Source organism: Macaca thibetana, chromosome 14 (genome assembly GCF_024542745.1).
Source record: "Macaca thibetana thibetana isolate TM-01 chromosome 14, ASM2454274v1, whole genome shotgun sequence".
In the NCBI taxonomy this organism is placed as follows: domain Eukaryota; kingdom Metazoa; phylum Chordata; class Mammalia; order Primates; family Cercopithecidae; genus Macaca; species Macaca thibetana.
The window spans coordinates 34,004,070-34,016,652 of NC_065591.1; the positions used below are offsets into that span (position 1 = coordinate 34,004,070).

At 36.3% G+C, this 12,583-nt stretch overlaps 2 protein-coding genes across 6 annotated transcripts in view; one reads left to right on the top strand and one right to left on the bottom strand.

Annotated features, from left to right (window-relative positions):
• DNAJC24 (DnaJ heat shock protein family (Hsp40) member C24) overlaps positions 1 to 12,583 on the bottom strand; it is a 940,502-nt gene that overhangs the window by 208,326 nt on the left and 719,593 nt on the right. The gene's annotated exons all lie outside the window — the stretch shown is intronic.
• Positions 1 to 12,583, top strand: part of LOC126936347 (doublecortin domain-containing protein 1) — a 404,995-nt gene that overhangs the window by 61,818 nt on the left and 330,594 nt on the right. The window lies entirely within an intron of this gene.

Consider the following 12,583-nt stretch of genomic DNA (forward strand, 5'->3'; position numbering starts at 1 on the left):
ATCCCAGAAATGTTCATGGTCATTGGAGACAGTGATAGGTGGGTAAGGTTCAGCTTTTCTTTTTTAATTTTTAATTTTTATGTGTACATAGTAGGTATAGATATTTATGAGGTAAAGGTCAGCTTTTGAGAGAGAAGTAGGGTTGCCAGATAAATTATAGGGCAGCCATGTAATTTGAAATTCAGATAAACAGCAAATAATTTTTAGCATAAGAATGCCTCCAGTATTTCATGGGACATACTTATATTGAAAATTATTCATTGTTTATTTAAAATTCAAATAAAATGGGCATCTTAACTTTTTATTTGCAAATCTGACAACTCTAGGTTGCTAAGGCTAGGAGGGCTAAGGTGAATGGTAGTGATTGGAAATATGTATATATAACTTTACCAGGATAAACTATTAATAGATTTTAAAATACCATTGGAGCTCATGTGATGGAATTAATATTGGCACTTACACAAGTAACCTGCAAGATCTATTTCTACTTTTATTGGTCAAAAGAATAAGAATTGTAGTTAAAAGAAGCAAAGTACCTTTCCTTTATTGTGATCCAATAACATTAACTGTGGAAATATCACCCCAGCAGTACTATTAATTATTACCCTAGATAGCCAAACCTAACTTCTTAAATATGTTTAGAGTAGGCTTATTTAATAGGCAACATTTTGTCATATTTTAGGCCAAGGGTCTGTAATTCTTTTCTGGAAAGGCTTGGAGAGTAATATTTTAGGCTTTGTGTACCATACAGTCTCTGTTTCAATCTCTGCTGTTGTACCATACAAGGACCTATAGACAATATGTAAATGAAACTTTATTTATACAAACAGGCAACAGGCTAGATTTAGCCTGTAGGTTGTAATTTGTTCAGGCCTCTTCTAGAAAAGCAAACTATATATGATTCTCTCTTATATTGTGACCCAGAATTCCTCCAGCACGAAGGTTTCACAGTGTGACTAAGAGGTCTGCTGAATTAAGAGAAAACTCTTATAGATAAGAAGGTGCCTATAGTGATATTCCATTGGCTCAGAATCCAAAGCCTGCTGAGAGTGTTGTCAATGCCAACTCTACTTTATATAGAGTGGAAATGGCATGACTGAATTTGAAGGGTCTGCAACAAAGTAGCGAAATGTTAGGTTCTCCTGCCTTTTTATTAAGTCATTTGCCATTTGAGTTTTTTGTTCGTTTGTTTTGTTTTGTTTTTCAGATGGAGTCTTGCTGTGTTGCCCAGGCTAGAGTGCAGTGGCACAATCTTGGCTCACTGCAACCTCTGCCTCCCAAGTTCAAGTGATTCTCCTGCCTCAGTTTCCCGAGTAGCTGGGATTACAGGCACCTGCCACCATGCCCAGCTAATTTTTGTGTTTTTGTAGAGACAGGGTTTCACCATGTTGGCCATGCTGGTCTCAAACTCCTGACCTCAAGTAATCCATGGGCCTCAGCCTCCCAAAGTGCTGGGATTACAGGCATGAGACACTGTGCCCAGCCAACATTTGTTTTGTTTTGATGAAAGTTTTCAATCTATTCCAATCCCATTTAACATGGGATATTGTGATACTGGAACTCCCTATGTAAGAATATGAAATGTATATCCCTTTATTTTTTTTCAGGCTATCTTTTTTTATCCTTAAATAATATTTTGTCACTTTATATACAAAGGGCTTGCGTATCTTATGTTATTGTTATCCTTGGCACCTTATATTTGGGGTCTTGTACTTTTTCTACTCTCTTGAATTGAATACTTAAATTAATTATTTTAGCTCATTCTTAATGTTAATAAGCATATCTAAAGCTATATACTTCCTTCTGAGTAAAACTTTATTCATCAACCAAATTTGGCATGTACTGCCAACGGTATGCTGTGGTTGGTTCACCGTACTTATAGAGCCAATTATGTGCATCTCTTCCCAACACCGCATTCAAGTCATATAACTTGAAATTGGACATGGTAGGAGCAATTGCACCACAGAAATTGGCAAACACTAAAAATTGAATTAAAAAATTATGAGTACATTTCCAGTTGCTTATTAATGTTATATGAGAAGGCCGCACTTTTGGAATATTACTATTGGTCCTTGTAGATGCTCTTGTTTGCAGAATATTATTTGTACACAAGGAGAGTTTCACAAGCTTTCTGACTTACATTTTATTTTTTACTTTTTGTTTTGCTGCATTGGGCCAATATTCCAGTGTAATGTTGAATAGAAGCAGTGATAGTGATATCTTGTCTTTAATAGAATAAGTGCTTCTAAAATTTTATATTCAAAATCATATTTTTCTTACCATTGAAAAATATGTATATAAATGATCTATTCCTTATAGGTTTATAAAAACTATCATATAAAATGATTGAGACAGCTATCTTTTGTGGAAGGAGACATCAACTCTCCCACACTTCTGAATTATACATGTGAGAACACCAAACATGTTCCCACAGCATCCTACACCTCAGCATCAACAGGGGAGCCCCTGGGTAGGAGTGAGAAGCCTAGGCTAGGCCCCAAGATTATACCATATCAGGTCATGACAATGGATGACATAAGGAATCTAGAGCAGCCATTATATAGGTGTCTCAGTCTGTAACCAGTGGCTGCAAACTATCCCTATGACCTCAGAAACACGGCAAGCCTCTGCTCCAGCTACTCTGGTCAACATGCAAGTGCTCAGTTCTGGGGGTGAGTGGGATACTATATTTTTCTTTTCTCACTATTTGTAATTGATTATTTTTAGTATCCACTTGCTCCAGGTTCATTTTTGCCTTTTTATTGTTTTTGTTCTTTATGAATAATTGATTTGTTCTTTTATCTCTTATAGCATACTAGAATGCTTATTTCATCAGATCGATTCATCTTTCATTGTTCAAAATTTTTTGGCTGTCTTTCGTGACATTTTATTTTTTTATCTGCTTTGGCATTTTGGTTTGCACGCTCATCGAAGTGAAAATTTTGGTTATTTTTCCTCTTCTTTCCTCTGTGCTCACCCTTCACTGTCAGCAGTGTTTTAATTGTTTTGCTTGCCTCCCAGGGAGTCCAGAACCCAGCCTTTTAATGCATGCTGGAATTTCTAAACAACAGTCATATATTCTATTTCCCTCCACCACCCTCTAACCAACAGTCATATATTCTATTTCCTTCCATCCATCCCCTCAGCTTTCCGTAAAGTCATATATCCAAACAGTGGGTCAGCTGCTGGGTTTTGTTTTCTTGTTTTTTCCTGGCCTCTTTTCTTGGGAAATGCCTTCACTGAACCTCTCCATATGTGGAGCAGAGGACCTAAACTCTCAACAGACTGTATCTGCTTCCACACTTTGGAACCAGTAGTCCAAGAACTTCAATCCCTTCTTGTCTCTTATGTTGGTTATCTTGATTTTGAGCTTGGCTATGTCCTTTTGATTTTCTTTTTTGATTTTATCTTATTGTTATAAATTTGGAGGGGTACCAAGTTATCTTGGGTAAAACTGTAACTTTATTGTTTGTTTGAGACAGGGTCTCACTCTGATGCCTAGGCTAGAGTGCAATGGTGCAATCTTGGCTCACTGCAACCTCCACCTCCTGGGCTCAAGTGATCCTCCCACCTCAACCTCCCGAGTAGCAGGGACCACAAGCAAATGCCACCACAGTCAACTAATTTTTTTTTTTTTTTGGTGGAGATGAGGTTTTGCCGTGTTGCCCAGACTGATCTCAAACTCCTGGACTCAAACAATCCACCCACCTCGGCCTCCCAAAGTGCTGGGATTACAGGCGTGAGCCATTGTGCCTGGCATAAAATTGTGTAGCTTTAAAGTTCGGTCATTTAAAAAAATTAGAATGGCTAGTGTTGAGAGGACCACAGTGTTCACCATGCCAGACTTGTGACTGCAGTGGAGACCTGTGGTGCAGGGTTCCTGGTTGCATAGTCTGTGTTTCTTGTATTTTTTCATGGCACATGATTCAAACCACTTTTGAGGGTTTTGACACTGCAGTGCACTATGGAGGAAGATGAAAAATTCACATTGTATATCCTTGCCTGTATCAAACTGAAGCAAATTGGAAATCTAAAATTGATCTATTTAAAAGCAAATACCATTTTATACTTTTAAAGCACACAAGAAGAAAACAAACCTGAGAAGCATAAAAGTAGATATGCTAGCTCTGACACATCTTGTGTATTGACAGTGAGCTACAGTCTTTTAAGGATTTAAAGTGAGTGGCTTGTCTAATTTGTTCTCTTCGTTTTCACTTCTTTCCTCCCAACTGTCTTTTTATCCCACTGTCATATATCATACTTTTCAACCCCTGTCCAGCTCTTGCAAATTTCACAATCTTATTTTTCTTAATGTGGCCAACCCCTTTCTGATTTAACACTTCATCTTGCATTTCATTGTCTTTTTTTTTTTTTTTTCTCTCCTTCCCTGTCTTGTTTTTTAGTTTGGGCACCACTTCTTAATATATTTTTATTTAATGGTTGACTATTTTAGAAATGAGAGGTGAGAAAAAAGGGTACTGGGTGAAAATGACACATGTCAAGAGACTTTAAAAAGCTATTCTGAGTACAGGTGGTAATTGTGGATATTGTGACATTTTCTTCCTGATCTGAATATCACACTTTTCTAGGCTTGCTATCTTTAAGTACACTCAGTACTCTTAAGGAATATTCAAGCTATATTTGAGCATGAATATTTTTGTTATGTGACAGATGTTCAACTTTATAAAATGGCCACAAAGAGAAAGCATATAGGTAATACATATTTATTACTAATAATGTTAATTTTAATTTAATGACATTAAATATATTACATATTTTATACCATTCTTTTATTTAAGGAGTATTTAAGGCAACATAAAATAATAAGTAGATACAAAGGAACCATTGAAGTAAGCTAGTAGGTCACATTCATTCATTTATGCATTGGGCATTTAATAAATACCCTCTAAGTTTAGTGATATAGCAATAAAGGTGATAGGCCTGCTCCTTGTCCTTAAGAAGCTTAAAGTCTAATGGAGTGGACTGACAATCATCTGATATTGTGAAGTGTGGAAAGTGCTCAAAGAGAGGATAAATAGGAAGAGCCAATTAGAGAAGATTTGGGGGCTAGAAGGTTTTTTTTTATTTTTTATTTTTTTTTCCTAAGAGCAAGTAATACTCAATGTGCTAGTGCTCATATATTTCTGGAGTACTTGCGAGCTTGACATGTCATAAAAATGTGAACATGCAAAATTTTAAATAATTAAATATCATTTTAAGATAACAAAACTTCACCAATATAGGTTGGTTATTAGTAGCCAATGATAGCATGCTGTCAATTTTACTGATTTTAACAAGCTTGTTACCTTATTTTTGGAAATAACAGATGAAATATAAAAATTACTAAAGCAGCCTATCTAAACAAAATTAACAGAAATTTGTTCCTTTTAAAAATAATGTTTTTTAAATGTGAAAATTAGATATTTGCTTGAACAGATGAATAAAATATCTAACTTATTAATATTTACATTAATTATAGATCTAACAATTGACTTGTGTTTCTTTTTAACTTGTTGACTTTCTGACCATTGTGACAAAAAGGAGAATTTTTTCCTTACTCAAAAATTTATATCGTTGCCATCCTGGCACTTCTTCCTTGTTTTTCAAAAATCCTTTTACTTTTTCTTTTCAAATTACTAAATATGTTCTGTAATTCTTGTCACACATTAATGTCAGTGAATCTAAGCTATGTTTAAGTTATCCACTGGCATCTAGTAATTATCCAGAATCATGAAATGCAAGGCAGTATCTTCTGATGTGTAAAATTTCAATCCTGAAGAGAATTCCTTAATTTAAAACACATCTTTAGACAGTTTTAATTTAAACTTTTTTTGTATTATAAATTACAGATACTTTCCTTAATTAAAATTCCCCTTTTGATCAATAGTTTACTAGAGTCCTGAGTCTCCAAACATATTATAAATTATTAGAGAGGTGGCAAGTTTCAAGAGAGAGGGCAAGTTTTAAGTCATCTCTTTAAAAGCCCTTTAATTTTCTAAGCATATATAAGCATTTTCTTCATATAAAAACACCAGATTCCTTATAAACATTGATCAACTGTCTATCTATGATCAACTCTCTATAAAAGTAGTCATTCAGACCAACTTATTTCATATGGCATTTGCTTTAGTATTTTTCAAAAATATGTATTCCTCCTACATGATGAAAAAACATTGAATTACTATTTTTGTCATGAGAACTTTATAACTAAATTTTATTTTCAATCCTGTTTTGGACTAGCATTAAAAAACCAAAACATCCAAACCTGAGAGTAGTGTTGGTATCAGACACAAAGTATGTGAATTCTGATACCTTTTCATCACTTGTACACTAGGAATTCTATTTTTTAAATGATATCCTGCCAGCTTTTTCACAATCCATTAATTCCTGGATCAACATCAGAAGGAATGTCAGAGCAGAGTGAAATTCTTGTAAGACACAGATGTCAGGATCAAAAGTCAGAGACATTCTCTGAGCAGCAGGGAAGCAAGCTTGTTAGACTTTAATCGGAACAATTAGTATCTGCCATGTGACAGTCTCGATGCCCTGCCTTATATTTCTGTTAAGTTCCAGGCATGCTGAAAACACAAAGTCTTCTTCCAAGTTTGATGGAAAATTTCACAAGCTTTTGGACTTATTATTTTTGGCCAGGATTCTTAAGTTTTGTTGATCCTCTCCAAATTTCCTTAAATGGTAAACTATTGATGTACTTAATAAACTAGAGTCTAGCTTATTATAGAGGCAAATTTTTATATTTTCTGAGTGCATGTAATAAAAAGTGACATGCTTTCTGGATGTTTGTGATTGTTAGTGCTCAAGAGGCTTTTCCAGGGAGTTTATATCTCACAGACAGAGAGCTTTTATGGTTTAGTCCTTGATTGCTCCAATGGATGCTCAATAAATGTGAATCATTGATGAAGTAATTAAAATTGGATGTTGGGATTTTAAAGAACTTCTTTGAAATTTGCTTTCATATTTTGCTTGTGTCTCCATTAAATCAAAATACCTCCTCTGAATAAAAATAAAATCAATCAAGTTGTTTTATTGACAACATGTAGTTGTCATAATTTAATTCATGTTTTTTCCCTGTAGTAAGTTGTTGTGATTTTTTTTTCACTCATTTCTTTTGTAGAAAATTTAAAATGTTTTTTTTTATTCAGAGGTCAGCTTTTGGGGGCAACTTCAAGAATCAAGAACTGTAAGTTCAGAAACATTTCTGGCAATGAGGATGCTCTTTTAAGGTGTGAACAGTAACGAAAATACTTGAGAAGGCCAAGACACCAAAATTATCCCTGTTGTGATAGAATTAATCAGTTCACTATTGGTAGAAAGGGGCCACTCTAATTGACTGGTGATAAGCTAAAAATCTTGGAAGAGGGTACAAATGAAAGAATAGAGGAGGAAAGTAAAGAGGAGGCCAAGGGCATGACTGTAGAAATAGGAGCAGGAATTTTAAGTAGTGACAACACTAGCAAGTAGATTTTTCCATTAATATTAATATTATGGTCAAGAGCTAGTCAAAGCAGGCCTGAATCTGAACTTCTGTCCACTTCAGTTCCACTGTCAGTAGCCATTGACTTGCTACATGTGTGCTGTTAAGGATTGACATGAGTACTTTCTAAAAATATTTTTCTTAGTCCTGGAACCATAAACTTAGGCAAAACATTTTGACCCATAAGACCTTGGTAGAATCAAGTAAGCAACTCTCTGTGTGAGTCAGCATGGTTGACAGAGTAGAGTTCTCTTGGTTTGTTCTCCACAGGGCTAGTGAGTGGCTTTGCAACGTCTGGTGTGATGGTCCTCACTGTAGGAGGGAAAGCCATCAGAGGGCAATGGAGCATTTGTCTGGTGACTTGTGTGCCATCTATTATTTTTCCAAGGGAAAGGAGTCAGTCACTCTGTTAACGTTTATTGGGCACTTGCTTTCTGCAAACCTTGTGCAATAACTATTCAGAGAAAATAAAGAAACAGAAGTGGGACCAAAAGTGTTTCACATTTTTAATTTTTTTCAGATTTTGAATACTTGCATTAGACTCACTGATTGAGCATCGCTAATCTGAAAACCCAAGGTATGAAATACTCCAATGAGCATTTCCCTTGAGCATCATGTGGGTGCTCAAAACATTTCAAACTTAGAAGTATTTTAGATTTCAAATTTTCAGATTAGGGATACTCAACCTGTAGTTTAGTTGAGGGAGACAGTCCTTTTATTAGTCAGGGTTCTCCAGAGAAATAGAACCAATAGCATATATAGAGATATAGATATATAAGAGAGGATTGATTTGTTATGGTAATTGGCTTATGTTAATATGGAGGAAAAGAAGTCCCATGATATGCCATCTGCGCACTAGAGAACCAGGAAAGCCAGTGATATAATTCTGCCTGAGTCCAAAGGCTGAGAACCAGCAGAGCCAATGGTGTAACTCTCATTCTGAGACTGAAGGCCTGAGAACTTAGGGCAACTTGTTTAAGTTCCAGAGTCCAAAGGCTTGAGAACTTGGAGTTGTGATGTCCAAGAGCAGGAGAGGATGGATGTCCTAGCTCCAGAAGAGAGAACAAATTCACCTTTCTTCTACTTTTTTGTTCTATCCAGGCCCTCAAGGAATTGTATGATGATCACTTACATTGGTGAGTTCAGATCTTCTTTACTCAGTCTGCTGATTTAAATGCAAATCTCTTCCTGAAACTATCCCAGACAAACCCGAAATAATGTTTTACCAGCTGTCTGGGCATTCCGTAGCCCACTCAAGTGGACACATGGAAACTAACCATCACAGTCTTATAGATGAATCATTCAATATGCTGCAACAATTGCTGTAGCATAGGGTCTGAAAACAAGGTACTATGGTAGTAGAGAAGGGAATGAATGACACATTTTCCACATGTGTGTGTATGTGTGTATGTATGCATATCATCAGAGAAGGCTTACTAGAAGACGTGATGTTTAAACTAAATTGTGAAGCGTAATTAGGCCTTAGGGAAGGTGGGAGGGAACTCTGGGCAGAGGAACCAACTTTTGTGAAAGAGCAGTGGCTTACTTGTAGAGCAGTGGTGCATATGGGAACTTCTAAATACTGACTTGACATAGTTGGATCATAGAGTTCAATGAAGAGGAATGGTGGGACACACAGTTGGAAAGGCAGCCAACGTTGAGTCAATAGGTCCTTGGTATCATGTGAAGGGGTTTTTCCTTGAAGGGTTTTATTTGGAAAATGATGGGATTAGATTGGAACTTTTAGGAAAAAAAAATTGTCAATACAAGAGTAGATAAGTCAGTGTGGGCTAATTTTGGAGGCAGAAAGAACAGTTAGAATGCTATGGCAATAATCTAAGTGAGTGCTGATGAGGTCCTAATGGTGAGAGTGAGGAGCAAGAGATAAGAAAAGATTCAAGAAATTTTGGTGAGCCACAATTGGTGGGACTTAGTGATTAGCTGGATAAGGAAAGGGAAAGCATGACTCCCTGGTTTCTGATTTCTGTGATAAGATTGTGCCACTTACCCAAGTAGGGAAGCCTGTCTGCTTACTGAGGTCCTACCATGTGCTGGACATGCCAAGAGATACAATGAAGTTTGAAATATAGCCCCTGCTTATTCGTAATATACACTTCTTTACAATAATGTATACTGAAGAGGTGGAATAGAGTGTAAGAGGCATGATAGATAAAGGAAAATGTATGGCCAAGCAAAAGTAGATAGATGGAAATGAATATGGTGAATTCGCAATACTGTGAGAAGGCCTACTGGACTGGAGCAAAGCCTTCAACCTCTCCATTCTTTTTTTTTTTTTTTTTTTTTTTTTTTTTTTGAGACGGAGTCTCGCTCTGTCGCCCGGGCTGGAGTGCAGTGGCCGGATCTCAGCTCACTGCAAGCTCCGCCTCCCAGGTTTACGCCATTCTCCTGCCTCAGCTTCCCGAGTAGCTGGGACTACAGGCGCCCGCCACCTCGCCCGGCTAGTTTTTTGTATTTTTTAGTAGAGACGGGGTTTCACGGTGTTAGCCAGGATGGTCTCGATCTCCTGACCTCGTGATCCGCCCGTCTCGGCCTCCCAAAGTGCTGGGATTACAGGCTTGAGCCACCGCGCCCGGCCTAACCTCTCCATTCTTTATCTTTTCACTTATGTGTTTCTGTTGAAACCTAACCCTCTATGGAGCTCACTCTTTCTCATGACCTTTATTTGAATTTGTTCTTTTATCCATTTCCCACCCCCTACACCCACACTCATGATTTAATGAGAACTGATTAACACCTATGGTCTATCCATTGATCATGTACCGTTATCAATCAACAGAATTTCCCTTTTAGAGTTCATACTGCTCATCTCTACCACCCTTTCCATAACTTTTGATATTGTCTTTGGACCTCTAGGACTCTCTCCTGTCTTCCTTGATAATATTTGCTACAAGGTTTTATATATGTGGCATAAGCTAAATCATAAATCATGCTATAGGGAATACTAGTAGAAATGTTATTATTAAAGGAAAAAATTGAAAGACAAATGATAGACCAGAAACAAAATTTTCCGCACATAGACAAAGGCCTAATTTATGAACATAGTAGGGTTTCTGTATCCATGGGTTCCACATCCATGGATTCAACCAACCATGGATCAAAAATTGTCAGAAAAAAAGTGGATGGTTACATTTGTAGTGAACGTGTATAGATCTTTATTTTGTTATTATTTCCTAAACAACACAACATAACTGATAACAATCAGTTCCTAGAATAGTGTCTGATACATAACAACTATTTATATAGCATTTACATTCAATTAAGTGTAAGTTATCTAGGGATTATTTAAAGTATATGGGAGGATGTACATAGCTTATATGCAAATACTACACCATTTATATAAAGAACTTGAGAATCCTTGTATTTTGGTCAGGTCCTGGAACTAATCCCCATGAATGCCAACGGATGACTGTGTATAGAGTTCTTTCAAATTAGTAAGAAATAGATGGAAAGTAGAAAAGGGTCTAAGATTATAAGCAGTAAGTTCATAGAAAAAAAGAAATCACAAATGGCCATTAAAATATTAAGTAATGTTAATTAAGCTCAGATAATTTAAAAATGAAAATCAAAACACAATGTAAGTTTTTACCTAACAATATGATAAAGATTTTAAAGTTTGCTCATACCTGGAGTTGATAAGAGTGTGAGTAAAATAGATATTTCTACACACTCTTAGTGGGATTGTAAATCAGGGTAAATATTTTGGACAGTGATTTGGCACTATGTGTCAGAATGAGGATTTATGTTAACAAGTGTTTGAAGCAAGATGTTCAGTGTTATTCATTATACCAGAGTTTGCAATTGCAATTTGGAAACAACCTAAATGCCCATTAATAGGGAACTACTTGAATTTGGGTAAATATTTAAATATTATTCTGTGCATTGATACTAAGTCACATATATGCAATGAGTAACATGATCCTGAATAAATATTGCTTCCACTTTGCTTTTGCTATCAATTTTTATAGATTAAACACATTCAGTATTTTGTTCCTGACTGCAGTCTTTGTTTAATACATGGAGTGTCACTGAAGAGCTGACAGATGAGAATGGGGTAGTATTACACCCTTGTTTGGTGCCTTTACAACTCCTATGCATCTTTGCCTTGTGGATTAAAATTCTCTGGAATTCCTTTTTTTCCCCGGGAGTTCTCACCAGCTCTCTCAGTTAATGAAACAATTTTTGTCCATGAACAGAACATATAAATTATAATATAATTATCAGCATTTTCTGCTGTGAAATAAAGAATTTATGGGGTTACTGACTGACCCCAGGCATCACATCTGTAGGTAAAGACACTCACATTGTAAGTATATACCACAAGGGAGAAAACAGAGTTTCCAATGTTGCATTGGAGTTCAAATTCTTGCCCTGTTATTCAGTAATTGTGTGACCTTGAACAAGTTATTTATCTGCTCGGCCTCAGTTTACATATCTATAAATGTAAATAATGTAACTAACCTTTTGGTTGTTTGGATGATCAGATAATATAATAAGTCAAGCACCTTGCATGTAACTAACAAAACATAGGTCCTTAGGAAATAAGAATTCTTCTTATATTCCTAGCTGACTCGTCGGGTAAAGTATGTGCTATCTTCACCAGGTTAAATAAGTGATACACCTGACGTTCTTTACACTGATTCAGTGAAACATAACCTTGAAATAGTGGTTCAATATTTCCAACCATTTTGTGTTACTTGTCACTATATTTATAGAATTATCTAGGAATAAGACCAACATCTAGAGCTCTTCAGTATCTCTGATTATATCAGTCAACTTTGGTAAATGTGGTAGGCCAAATAATGGCCCCTCAAAGATGTTCATGTTCTCATTTCTCAAACCTGTGAATATGTTAATGATATGGCCAATGGGACTTTGCAGATGTGATGAAGTTAAGGGTCTTGAGATGGGGAGACTATCCTGAATTATCCATGAGGGCCTTGTGTAATCACAAGGGTCCTTATAAGAGAGAGGTAGGAGGTTCAGAGTCAGAGAAGGGGATGCGATGATGGAAACACAGGGAGAGAGGGCAATGTGATGACAGAAGCAAATGTTGAAGTGATGAGGGGCCAC